Below are 11,463 nucleotides of genomic sequence, written 5' to 3' on the forward strand. Positions count from 1 at the left end.
ACATTTGCGAATTCCAATTCTCAGGGTCATGGAGACTGGAACCCCATGGATTTTTAAAATATCTTTTCCTGATTGCACAACTTGGTGAGCACACCTAGCAGCTCTCCACTGTTGTGTGCAACTGCCCAACCAATCTTGCTGGCAACATGCTTCAGACACACTCTGGCATGGAGTAGATAGGAGATCTTAGATCTCTGAGGTCTGTGGGGAGAAGAGGCTGTGCAGGCACAGCTATAGATCAGCTGCAGAAACGTGGACATTTATGAGCAGATTGCACAGAGGAAGCGAGAGAAGAGGCATGACAGGAATCAGCAGCAGTGCCACATGAAAGTGAAGGAATTGTGGCAGGCCTACCAGAAGGCCACAGAAGTCAACAGTCGACGTGGTGCCAAGCCACAGACTTGCCGCTTTTACAAAAAGAGCGGCATGCCCTACTTTGCAGAGACACCACCCCCACCCCACATACCCCAGGCACACTGCTTTTCACTCCCTTGTCGCATTAGGCACGGGATATGGAACAGATTGTTTATGTACAAAGGGACATCCCTTTGAGGTACTCTGCAATCCTTTCCTAAAGATTTCTATTGATAGCAGCCTTATTTCTTCCTACGTGGTAGGACGCTTTCCCATGGCAGCCTGTGATGACTTCAGCAGGCACCAGTGCAGTAAACAGAGTGGTGGCATATGGACCAGGTGGCTTTGGAACACCAGCAGCAGCTGTGCGCTGTGTCTGTGTTACCATCAGGAGCGAGATATCAGCTAAAATCACCAACGCTCATGGAAAATGGTGCCGATCTTCAGTGCCACGGCCCTATCTATATTCACAGTTTTACGCAACTGAGCGATTCCCTCCTCCTTTTCCTCATTTCTGGTGGGTTGTATTCACTGTGGCTGGTGCTGAGAGTGGTGCCGTGCACTAACACTCTGAAGCAGGTGTCAATAGTCACCTATTGTTTAAAAACTTGTTTAAAACTTGTTTAAAACTTCAGGGGGACAAGGAAAGAGAGCTCTGAACCTTGAAAAGAAAAGGAGGACTTGTGGCACCTTAGAGACTAACCAATTTTTTTGAGCATGAGCTTTCGTGAGCTACAGCTCACTTCATCGGATGCATGCAATGAAGTGAGCTGTAGCTCACGAAAGCTCATGCTCAGATAAATTGGTTAGTCTCTGAGGTGCCACAAGTCCTCCTGTTCTTTTTGCGAATACAGACTAACACGGCTGCTACTCTGAAACCTGAACCTTAACGTTTGCTTTCTGTTATGACTATACTGACAATGGTACCTCTGTGTATTCTATCTGTAGCTGCTGCTGTTGCAGCTTTGAGGGGTTCCCCAGCCACACATGTGGAAGTCAGATAAGGAGAAAAAAAGAAGAGGACTTTGGATGACATGTTCCATGAGATCCTGCAAACCAATGCTGCATCAGACTGCAAGCAGAGGGCCTGAAGGGTGAATATTTCCAACTGTTTGGAGAAGGAAAGAGCTGACAGGAAAAAGCCTCAGGAGTCCCAGCAGGAAAAGGAGAGGGAGATGCCCCAGGACAAAATGGGGCTTCTCCAGCAACAAACACAGATCCTGTAGATTCTTGGGGACCTACAGGTTCAACAATTCCTAGCCTTCCTTTGCAATCATGGAGAACTCCAGTATAGCACCTCCCCACACCCCGCCTCAGTATTCCACATGGCACCAGGGACCGCTGCACTACTCCTGCCACGTCACAGCAGGAGACATTAAGGACAATCACAGCTTCAGATACAGTGACCTGAGGAAGCCACAGTTACTGTATGTGTAGCCAAAGTGGACATGTTAAGTTCTGTTCCATTAATTTATTAAAGTTTTTTTTATGTATTTGCTTTTAAATTACACAGATATTTTGGACTGGTCTTGTCATTCAAAATTCTATTAATCTTTATTAGTTCCCAGCATACACTGCAGAATGCCTAGAGGTACTGAAAGCACCCACTTGTTATTGTACAGTGTGACACAACTCAAAGGGTCAGTGACAGTGTAATCATCATCATCAATGTACAACAAGCATCACACAATTAATAGGCACATTGACAGTGTTATATTCATAGATGTACAGCAAGCCCCATGCAGTTCCTAACAGACCTCAAAAGTGCATGGCCAGGGAGAGCACAGTCCAGCACAATGCACTACTGTGGCTCACTGTTAAAGGGATTTTCAAGGCATCCCTCAGCTGTATAGCTCCACACTGAGCTCTTCTAATAGCCCTTGTGTCTGGTTGTTCAAACTTGGCAGACAGCCGCTTCATGACTGCCCTCCACCCCGGCAGTAACATTTCCCAAGTTGTCTCACCAATATTATGCAGGACACGGCAGGCAGCTATAACCATTGGGATATTTTTCACACTGAGATCCAATCATCTGAGTAAACACCATAGTCTCTTCAGTATACCAATAACACATTGAACTGTCATTTTGCCACCTGCTATGCTGGTAGTTGAATCTTTCCTTGGTGCTGTCAAGGGGGCTGGTCTACAGCTTCATGAGTCAGAGGAGCAGGAGGTAGGCTTGGATCCCCCAGGATCACCACTGGCATTTCAACATTGCCAATGGTAATCCACTGGTTGGGAAAGAAAGTCTCTGCTTGTAACTTTCTGAACAGTCCTGTGTTCTTAAATACGCACGCGTCATATACCTTCCCTGACCAGCCAAGATTGATGTTAGTGAACCATCCCCAGTGATCTACCAGTGCTTGCATAACAACAAAAGAAAAGTAGCCCTATCTGCTGATGTACTCTGGGGCACAGTGGACTGCTACCAAAATAGGGATATGCGTGCCATCTATTGCTCCACTGCAGTTCTGGATCCCCACAGCTGCAAATCCATCCACTATGTCCTGCCCATTGCCAAGAGCCATAATCCTGCACAGCAGAAGAGTATCAATGGCTCTGCACACTGTAGGGTGATCAGATAGCAAGTGTAAAAAATCAGGATAGGGGTGGGGAGGTAATAGGTGCCTACATAAGAAAAAGCCCTCAAAATTGGGACTGTCCCTATAAAAATCGGAATATCTGGTCACCCTAGCACACTTGCATGACAACAGCCCTCACAGTGGATTTTCCAGCTCCAAAATGATTAGCCATGGACTGTTAGCAAGCCAGCATTGCAAGTTTACACAGTGTGATTGCCACTTGCTTCTCCATGGTCACTGCAGCTCCCATTCTGGTGTCCCGAGGCTGGAGGGTGGGGGTGAGCTCAGCACATAGATCCAGGAACATGGCCTTTTGCATCTGAACATTCTGCAGTCACTGCTCGTCATCCCAACCCCACATTACATTACAGTGCTTGTTTCTCAGGCCCAGAAGCAGTGCTCCACTGTCGGCAGCTGCTCTGTGAATGCCACCAACAACCTTGAATTGGTTTTTGCTATGTCCCACAGCAATTGGTCCTCCATGAATTTGTCACGTTCCCCGCCAATGAGGTTCTTCTTGCTGCTCTGCAAATACCAAAAGGATTGTACGCCCCGTTCTTGCAACGCTTGTGACAATAAAGTAAAGATGTGCACATTCCAAGCTTCTGTCAGAGATTGTGGACAGCGATGAGGGCCATGCAGGTTCATGGGTTTTTTTTTGTTTTGTTGTTTTTTTTTAAAAAAGGTGTGAAAATTATGGGATATGAATGACATTATTGGATGGAGAAGTTGTATGATGGGAACTTGAGTCCTAGCTCCCAGTCACCCTTGCGTGATTCGTTTCTGTTCCACCTTGCATTGCCAAAAGTTGGCAAAAGATAATGAGCTGGATGGAGGTGAGTTGCACACTGGGATAACTTCCCATAGTGCACCACACTGTGCATTGAAAAAAGCACTCATGGTGAGTGCGCGCAGCACTGACGCAAAAAGCCAAATATACATGCGTATGAGCGATATACTAACCGTGGCAGCTTTTATGCCAATGTAATTTGTGTAAGCCAAAGTTTGTAGCATAGACATGGCCTTAACTTATTTCAAACCACTAGTTTCAAACCACTTTCCCCATTCTCTGCTCTCTTCAGTTTGCTTCCTCCATGAACCACATACTGGATCAGCATCTAGTTGCATGCTAAGAAATCCAGGTTGATGAATGCCATTTATTAAACATGGAAGAGATACATGCTAAATCTAAAGGCCAGTCTGAGGGGATGTGTAAGCTGGCCAGCTTCCCCTATGGTTGGATACTGGAGAACACCAAAGGAAAATTTTAAAGATTTATCACAAATTGATTATTATGAGGGGCATCAAATTCTAGCTCATCCAAGAGTTCTGTTTGATCAAAATCCAGCCCTGTTATCCAATATTTAAAAATAAGGCTATTTGCATGATAGTGGTCAAGTTCCGCAAAACAAAAGAACTTCAGGTTCAGAAGAAAAGTAATCAAGAAATCCATGCAAAGCGTAAAGAAGATTAATTTTGTTTTCATGCCCACATAACTTGGCCCACATCATGTAGTAATGAAGTTACATGTTAATTTCTCAATTTAATCATTTTCCTGCCATTACTGGGGCCCAGGCACCGGGCCTCCTCAGTCCATCCTAGTCTGTCCCTGCAAAAGATAATTGTCTAGTCTCCTGTGGGCTGTAATACTTTGGTCTAATTTCAGTTGTTGGGTTTAGCATGAAGGTTCTGGGAGGTGTTGGTGGCCTGCAATATGCAGAACGTCAAATTAGATATCTGGTGGTCCCTTCTGGCCTTAAACTCTATGACTCTGCAGGTAGCCAACAAATACTAGGGAAGTTCACAGTTTACTACATAACAGACTGAGTACTTAATTATACTAATTACAGAGTATAGAGTATCTCTAAATAACAGACATAAGTAATGGGTGCCATGAGTACCTACTTTTTAGCCATTTAAATTTAAAACTCCCATTTTGAGAAAATATATACACATTAGGTGGGTTCAGGCTTGCCTTATATCAATTTTGCTAAGTGCTCCAAATGTACATATATAGATTTGTTACAGTTACTACTAGATACCAAATGCGTTGTAATAATTGGGTCCTAATGGTGAGCTCAACTGTAAAAAGTGGAAGTTCGTAAGATATCACAACAACCTCTAAGAGCAAATGCTGATGGGAAAAGGCTCAAAAAGTGGGACAGAAAGGCTGATTAGTCTAATCAAAAAGGTCTAATGATATAATTCAAGGACGGTGTTAAGATCATTCTTGGTAAACAACAAAAGCATGAAACCAGAATACAAGAAACTAAAATTGGTGTGTTGGAAATCAGGCCTCATTGATGGACAAAATAATGAGGGGATGGGTTATTCCACCCACCACTCCCTTTTCAGGTCCATATTTAAAAAAAAAAAAAAAACTTTAGGGAGGAAATCTGGCTACTGAGCAAACAGCACCATCATGGCTGCCATGCCACCCCTCCTGGGATCCCAGACCTTCTTCTTCCTAATCCTAAGAGATGTCTTGATCAGACTGGGCCAGAGAGAGGGACCATCACCACCTCTACCAGCTCTGGATGAATCCCAGCCGCCACCTGGGATATGACACTCACTCACTCACTCACACTCACACCCTCTTCTTTGTGTGTTCTTTTCCTTCCCCACCTCATTTCTTCTCTCATATCACACTCTCCTTTTTCTTTTTGTCTAGTAAGAATCTGGCCTAGTCAACTAAGGGTATGTCTAACCTGGCAGAGCTACAGCACCACTCAGAGAGCACTGAAGGGAAACCGTCTTGTGTGTTCACACTGTCAGCTGCCTGCACAATAGCATGTTCACACTTGCGGCACTTGCAGCAGTATTCGGAGCAGTGCACTCTGGGCAGCCATCCCACAGAGCATCTCTTCCTCTTCTGCCGCTATGAGTTGTGGGAAGGCGGAGGGGGTTGCAGGGCATTCTGGGTCCTGTCCCAAAGCCCTGTGATGCATTGCTTCGCATCCCAGCAATCCCTGTGCTTCTGTCCGCATTTGGCGCCATCTGAGTGCTGTGCCTCTTAGGTCTGCAGGAATGGATCCCACACTGTTGACCAATATGCTGCTTGCTCTCACCAACATGTCACAAGTGGCAGTTATTTCTTAAACTAAAAAGGCAAGAGGAGTGCGACGTTGATCTCGCCACACATAGTAGCTACGACACAAGATTGCTTGTGGCATTCACGGAGGTGCTGACCACAGTGGAAAGCCAATTTCTGGGCTTGGGAAACAAGCACTGAGTGGTGGGATCACATCATCATGCACGTCTGGGATGACGAGCAGCGGCTGCAGAACTTTCGGATGAAGAAAGCCACATTCATGGGACCGTGAGATGAGTTCACCCCAGCCCTGCGACGCAAAGACACGAGAATGAGAGCTGTCCTGTCATTGGAGAAGCACGTGGCAATTACACTGTGGAAGCTGGCTACTCCAGACTGCTCCTGATTAGTCACTAACCAGTTTGGAGTGGGAGTTGACCATTGAGCTCGTGTTGACAGAAGTGTGCAGGGCCATTAATTGCATCCTGCTCCGAAAGGCTGTAACTCTGAGCAACGTGCATGACATTGTGGATGGCTTTGCACAAAGCTAGGCTTCCCTAACTGCAGAGCGGGGATAGATGGCACAAATATTCCAATTTTGGCACCAGACCACCTAGCCACCAGTACATTCATCGGAAAGGGTATTTCTCAGTGGTTCTCCAGGTGCTTGTGGATCACTGTGGGCATTTCACAGACATTAACACAGGCTGGTCCGGAAAGGTACATGATGCATGCATCTTTTAGAACACTGGCCTGTTTGGGAAGCTGCAAGCAGGGACTTTCTTCCCAGAGCAGAAGATCACTGTAGGGGAAGTTGAGATGCCCATTGTGATCCTGGGAGGCCCCGCCTACCCCTTAATGCTAGGTTTATGAAGCCATACATGGGGCACCTTGACAGCAGCAAGGAGCAGTTCAACCACAGGCTGAGCAACTGCAGAATGGCTGTTGAGTGTGCTTTTGCCCATTTAAAGGCACATTGGCACTGCCTATATGGAGGCTGGACCTGGCTGATGACAATATTCCTATGCTTATAGTCGCGTGCTGTACGCTCCGTAATATTGTGAAGGGACAGGTGAAATCTTCACTCAGGGCTGGACCACTGAGGCTCAGTGTCTGGAGGCTGAATTTGAACAGCCAGAAACCAGGGCTTTTAGAGGGGCACAGCATGGAGCCATAAGGACCAGGGATGCCTTGAGGCAGCAATTTGAAGCTGAAAGCCACTAAAGTTTGTTGCTGTGCTCGGGAGTGCAGTGCTTGTAATGCTAGGAGGTGATTGTGATTGGTGCAGATGATGCACCATGAAGGTGTAAGGAAATTGCCTGTTGCTTTGCAGGGCTCTGTTTGCTTTCAATTAATGGAATAAAGATTGCTTTCAAACCAACACAATTCTTTTATTAAAAAACAACAACTGGAGGAGAGAGACAAACAAACAAAAAAATACATCAGCACTGAGAGGGATGGGAGAAGGGACAAGGTGGGGTCCCGGGACGGTTAAAGATTTGTGTATGTCCAGGTATCATATCCAACCTTCTCCTTTGGAGTACAGTGCAGCGGGTAACCAAGCCTGCTTTCTGCAACCCTCCTGCCCACATCAACTTGCTTCAGCAATTCCCAAAAATCAAAGCCACTTACCAGGGGCCTCCTCTCCTGTTTGCACTTTGCCAAGATCCGACATCTGTGACTGGCTCGCCCCCTTCAGGGTAGAAAAGAGCTCCTGGCTGCATGTTTCTCTGACCTCCGAGTTGTCCTCGGCCTCTGGGTCCTCCCACTCCCCCAAGATTTCCTCCTCCTGGCTCCATTCTTGACTGGCACGCAAGCCACCAAAGTATCCACAAGTGGCCTTCGCAGTGGAGGTGGGGTCATCGCCGAGTATTGCGTCCAGCTCTTTGTAGAGCTGGCACCTCTTCGTAGAGCTGGCAGCTCGTGAGCACAAAACCGGAGCAGCTGTTTGCCTCCCGCGCTTTTGGTAGGCGTTCCTTCACTTTGACCCTGCAGAAGTGTGTCTCGGTCATGGCCCCTTTTTTTATGCATCATGAAATCTGTCCATTGGTATTGTAATTCCTACGGCTGGAGCGCAGCTTGGACTGGACAGCTTCCTTTCCCCCAAATGCTGATGAGGGCCAGCAGCTTGGCACTGCTCCAAGCAGGGGATCGCCTGGTATGTGGAGCAGGCATGGTCACCTGGAAAGATGCGATGAGACCACTGCAAGTGTCACCGAGCAAACAGGAAGGGGACTTTCAAAATGTATGGGGTGGGGATGACTGTTGGTCACTTGACATCAGGGCAGTAGAGTTCAAACCGATGAAAAGAGAGGTGAGAACAGGCATTGTGGTACACCTCCTGGAGGCCAATCACAGCGCTATAATTGACCAGGGTGTCTACACTGGCACCGAGGCACTGTACCCCCAGCACAGTAAACTCTATGCCTCTCGTTGGGGTGGTTTTTGTTTTTGTTTTTTTAAAACAGTGCTGTAATTGTGCAGTTTCTGCGCACAAAGTGGCTTGGCAGTGTGTACACCTCGGGAGTTACAGCGCAGAAAGCTGCTTTACTCCACAGAAACTTGCCAGTGTAGGCAAGGCCTAAGACTGTATATTTTGCAATACTGCTGTAAGCCTGTGATTAGAGAAGCAGTTAATTGCAATACCCTAACCAGCCTGACGCTGGTACAAGTTTGCCAGGTCTTGGCATGGCTGATAAGACTGTGTGCTGTGCCTGTGTTTTTCGAGCAGTGGGAGGAATGGACTTTAACAACAACTCCAGCCCATTTGAACTAGCTTCTTTTCTCCCCACAAAAAGGACAATTACCATCTTTAACATCACCTAAAAGAGAGTGTCAAATAAGGGGGTTTTCCTTCTAAAAACTCTCTCCAGCTAAAGGGAAGGGGAGCAAGGGGCGATGCTAAAATGAAATCCTTACTTAATACATTTCAAATGCTTTAACTGTTTTTCCTTCTTTTCTGTATCTTTAATACAAGGTTAAAAGGATTTTTAATGGTGTGTTTGCCACAGTGCTAAGCAAGCTAAGGTCTTCATGGACCAAACACGGAACCTTGTTTAACGCTGGACAGTTAAGGTCACGATTCTTTGGACCCACATATTCTATCTAAATAAATACAACAGATCTGTGTTTGCCCATAAGCCAGAGAATACTGTAGCACCTACAAGATCAATTTTATCAGGAGTTCAATCAGTAGATTGAACCTTGAATAGAAGTATTCTTGTTCAGTACTTGGCAACTTTAAGAACTCAGACTGACAACTCTGATGCATTCTTATTACCATATCTCTCAACTGTACTTCATCAAAAGGTACCTTACTCAAATTTATCTTTGTCCTTTAATGTATCTGTGTGCTGCAGACTTTGGACACCACACTTTAGCTAAACAGCACATATTGGGATATAATCTGGTACTCTGGAGTGGTCTTTGAAGAATCATCATTAGTGGTCAAGTAAGAGACACAATGGAGGGTGATGACAGTCACTACACACTTATCCAGTACTTTGCATACTGCTCCCCCAGATAGATAAAGCTTGTCCTGACTTTCTCTGACTTACTTTCATCTAATATGTTGCTCAATGGAAGAAACAACAGGAGCAAGTCCTACAGAGCTGACAATTCTACACCAAGCATTTCATCACAGTTCCCAGTATAACTCTTAGGATTTGCATGTTTAATTCCTCATGCATCATGAAAATTCCTCCTAATTCTCCCATGAGAAATAGGATTTACTGCCCTTCTCAGAAGCAGCTGGAAGATCAGCCAACCCAAACCCACAGACCTTGAGGCATTCACAACTTTCACCCACTTCCCTCCCTCCCACCTTTTCATAGCATGGTTACAGAGTTTGGGGCAGACAGGGAACCCACACAGGTTACTGTAAAAATGCATGCAATGACTTGCAATATTTTGTTCCATGGGGTAGGGGGAATTGTGGAGAATGGCTGACATCTCCATCCCCTCCCTATCAATACAAATCCTGAAAAAGGGTTTCCATTAAATCAGGAAAGAGGAGAATGCTACATTCCCTTCCATATGTCCTCCCCAGCTAGGGTCTGTGGGTTTAGGCTGCCTTTTGCTTACCAGAGAGGAGCATAGGGCACCTGAAACTATATAAGGGAGCTCTGTCCTAATACACTGACTGCCTTCATCTCCTAGGTCCAACAAGTTTCCTGTCCCAGAAAGGACTGGCAATGAGCTGTGTCAATTCTTACATCATTTTGAGAATTTTATTGCCATAGCAACTGTGTGTAGGCATTTAAACATAGCAACAGACTTTTTATAGAACTTTCTTGGTTGTCAAAGTCACATATTCTTTTATTTTCTTAGCAGATGCTCACAGATAAATATAAAAAGATGATAGTACAGTATCTAACCTACAGGGGAGAAAAAACCTCTTGTAACTGCATGACATATTTGTGTAATCTTTGAAGTATATAAACTGGCAGTGCACATTGTGAATTTCTGTACATTTTTATGGATCATTGGAGCAGAAGTTAAAAGTCAGGGTACATGAGTACTGTATCTATAGGTAATAGTTAAAGTAACAAGATATGGTTAATAAAAGCAAAAGTTATTAAGCTTAAAGGTCCAGCTATAATGAATTTTAGAAAGAGGAAGGATATTCTATAAACTCTGACATTTAGTTTTGAAACGGTAGGAGTGTCTTCCTCTTTCGTAAGAGAAGGGGTACTACTTTAATATCTTTTGGGGTAGGTGGGTGCGGAAGTGGCTGTACCCTCCCTTCTCAGTGGCAATGAAAATTAATTGGAGCAGACCCTTAGCTGATGTCAATTGGCATAGCTCTACTGATTTCAATGGAGCTACACTGATTTACAAGATTTTCCCTACTGTATCTTAAGGACCAAACTGCATCTCATCATTTACCCTTCTACAATAAAAAAAAGTTACTCATCTTTGGTATGGTATTTTTCTTTCTGGTTCTCAGATACAGTGTCATTTTTGCTACTGGTCAGTGAAAAAAATACTGCAGTTTAATATAATGCAACTTCTGAACCCATTCCAACACAGGGAAATATCATGACGCATAATTACAGATTTCCTGAGAAATCCTGTGGTATTATTCATCTTTCTGTTATGATTTTATGTCAGCCTTGTATAGACTAGGGTCGTTGATGTTTGCCATTTTACTGACAAACACCATTCTAGATCCATTAAACAGGAAATGTAAAAGGCTTTTAAAAAAAGTCAAATTCAACAGGAAATGTCAAAAGCATCTTACAAGTGCAAGGTTTTTAATATTTCAGCAAGTCCTTCCCATCAGTGTACAGTATTTGAATTTCAGAAAAAAACATTTTAGTGCAATGCTGTATTCAAAAAGTTCCCAACAGTTCACAAAAGTTTAGCACAGAGGTGTGATATGTACAACTCACATAATACATCCCATTATGTCCATGGTAAGTCTTCCCACCACACAATGATTACTCTTTTGTTGCCATGCTTACTTAGTACTGCTGGAAATAGGTACAATATCAG

This window comes from Lepidochelys olivacea (genome assembly GCF_965140295.1).
Source record: "Lepidochelys olivacea isolate rLepOli2 genome assembly, chromosome: 6".
Classification (NCBI taxonomy): Eukaryota; Metazoa; Chordata; order Testudines; family Cheloniidae; genus Lepidochelys; species Lepidochelys olivacea.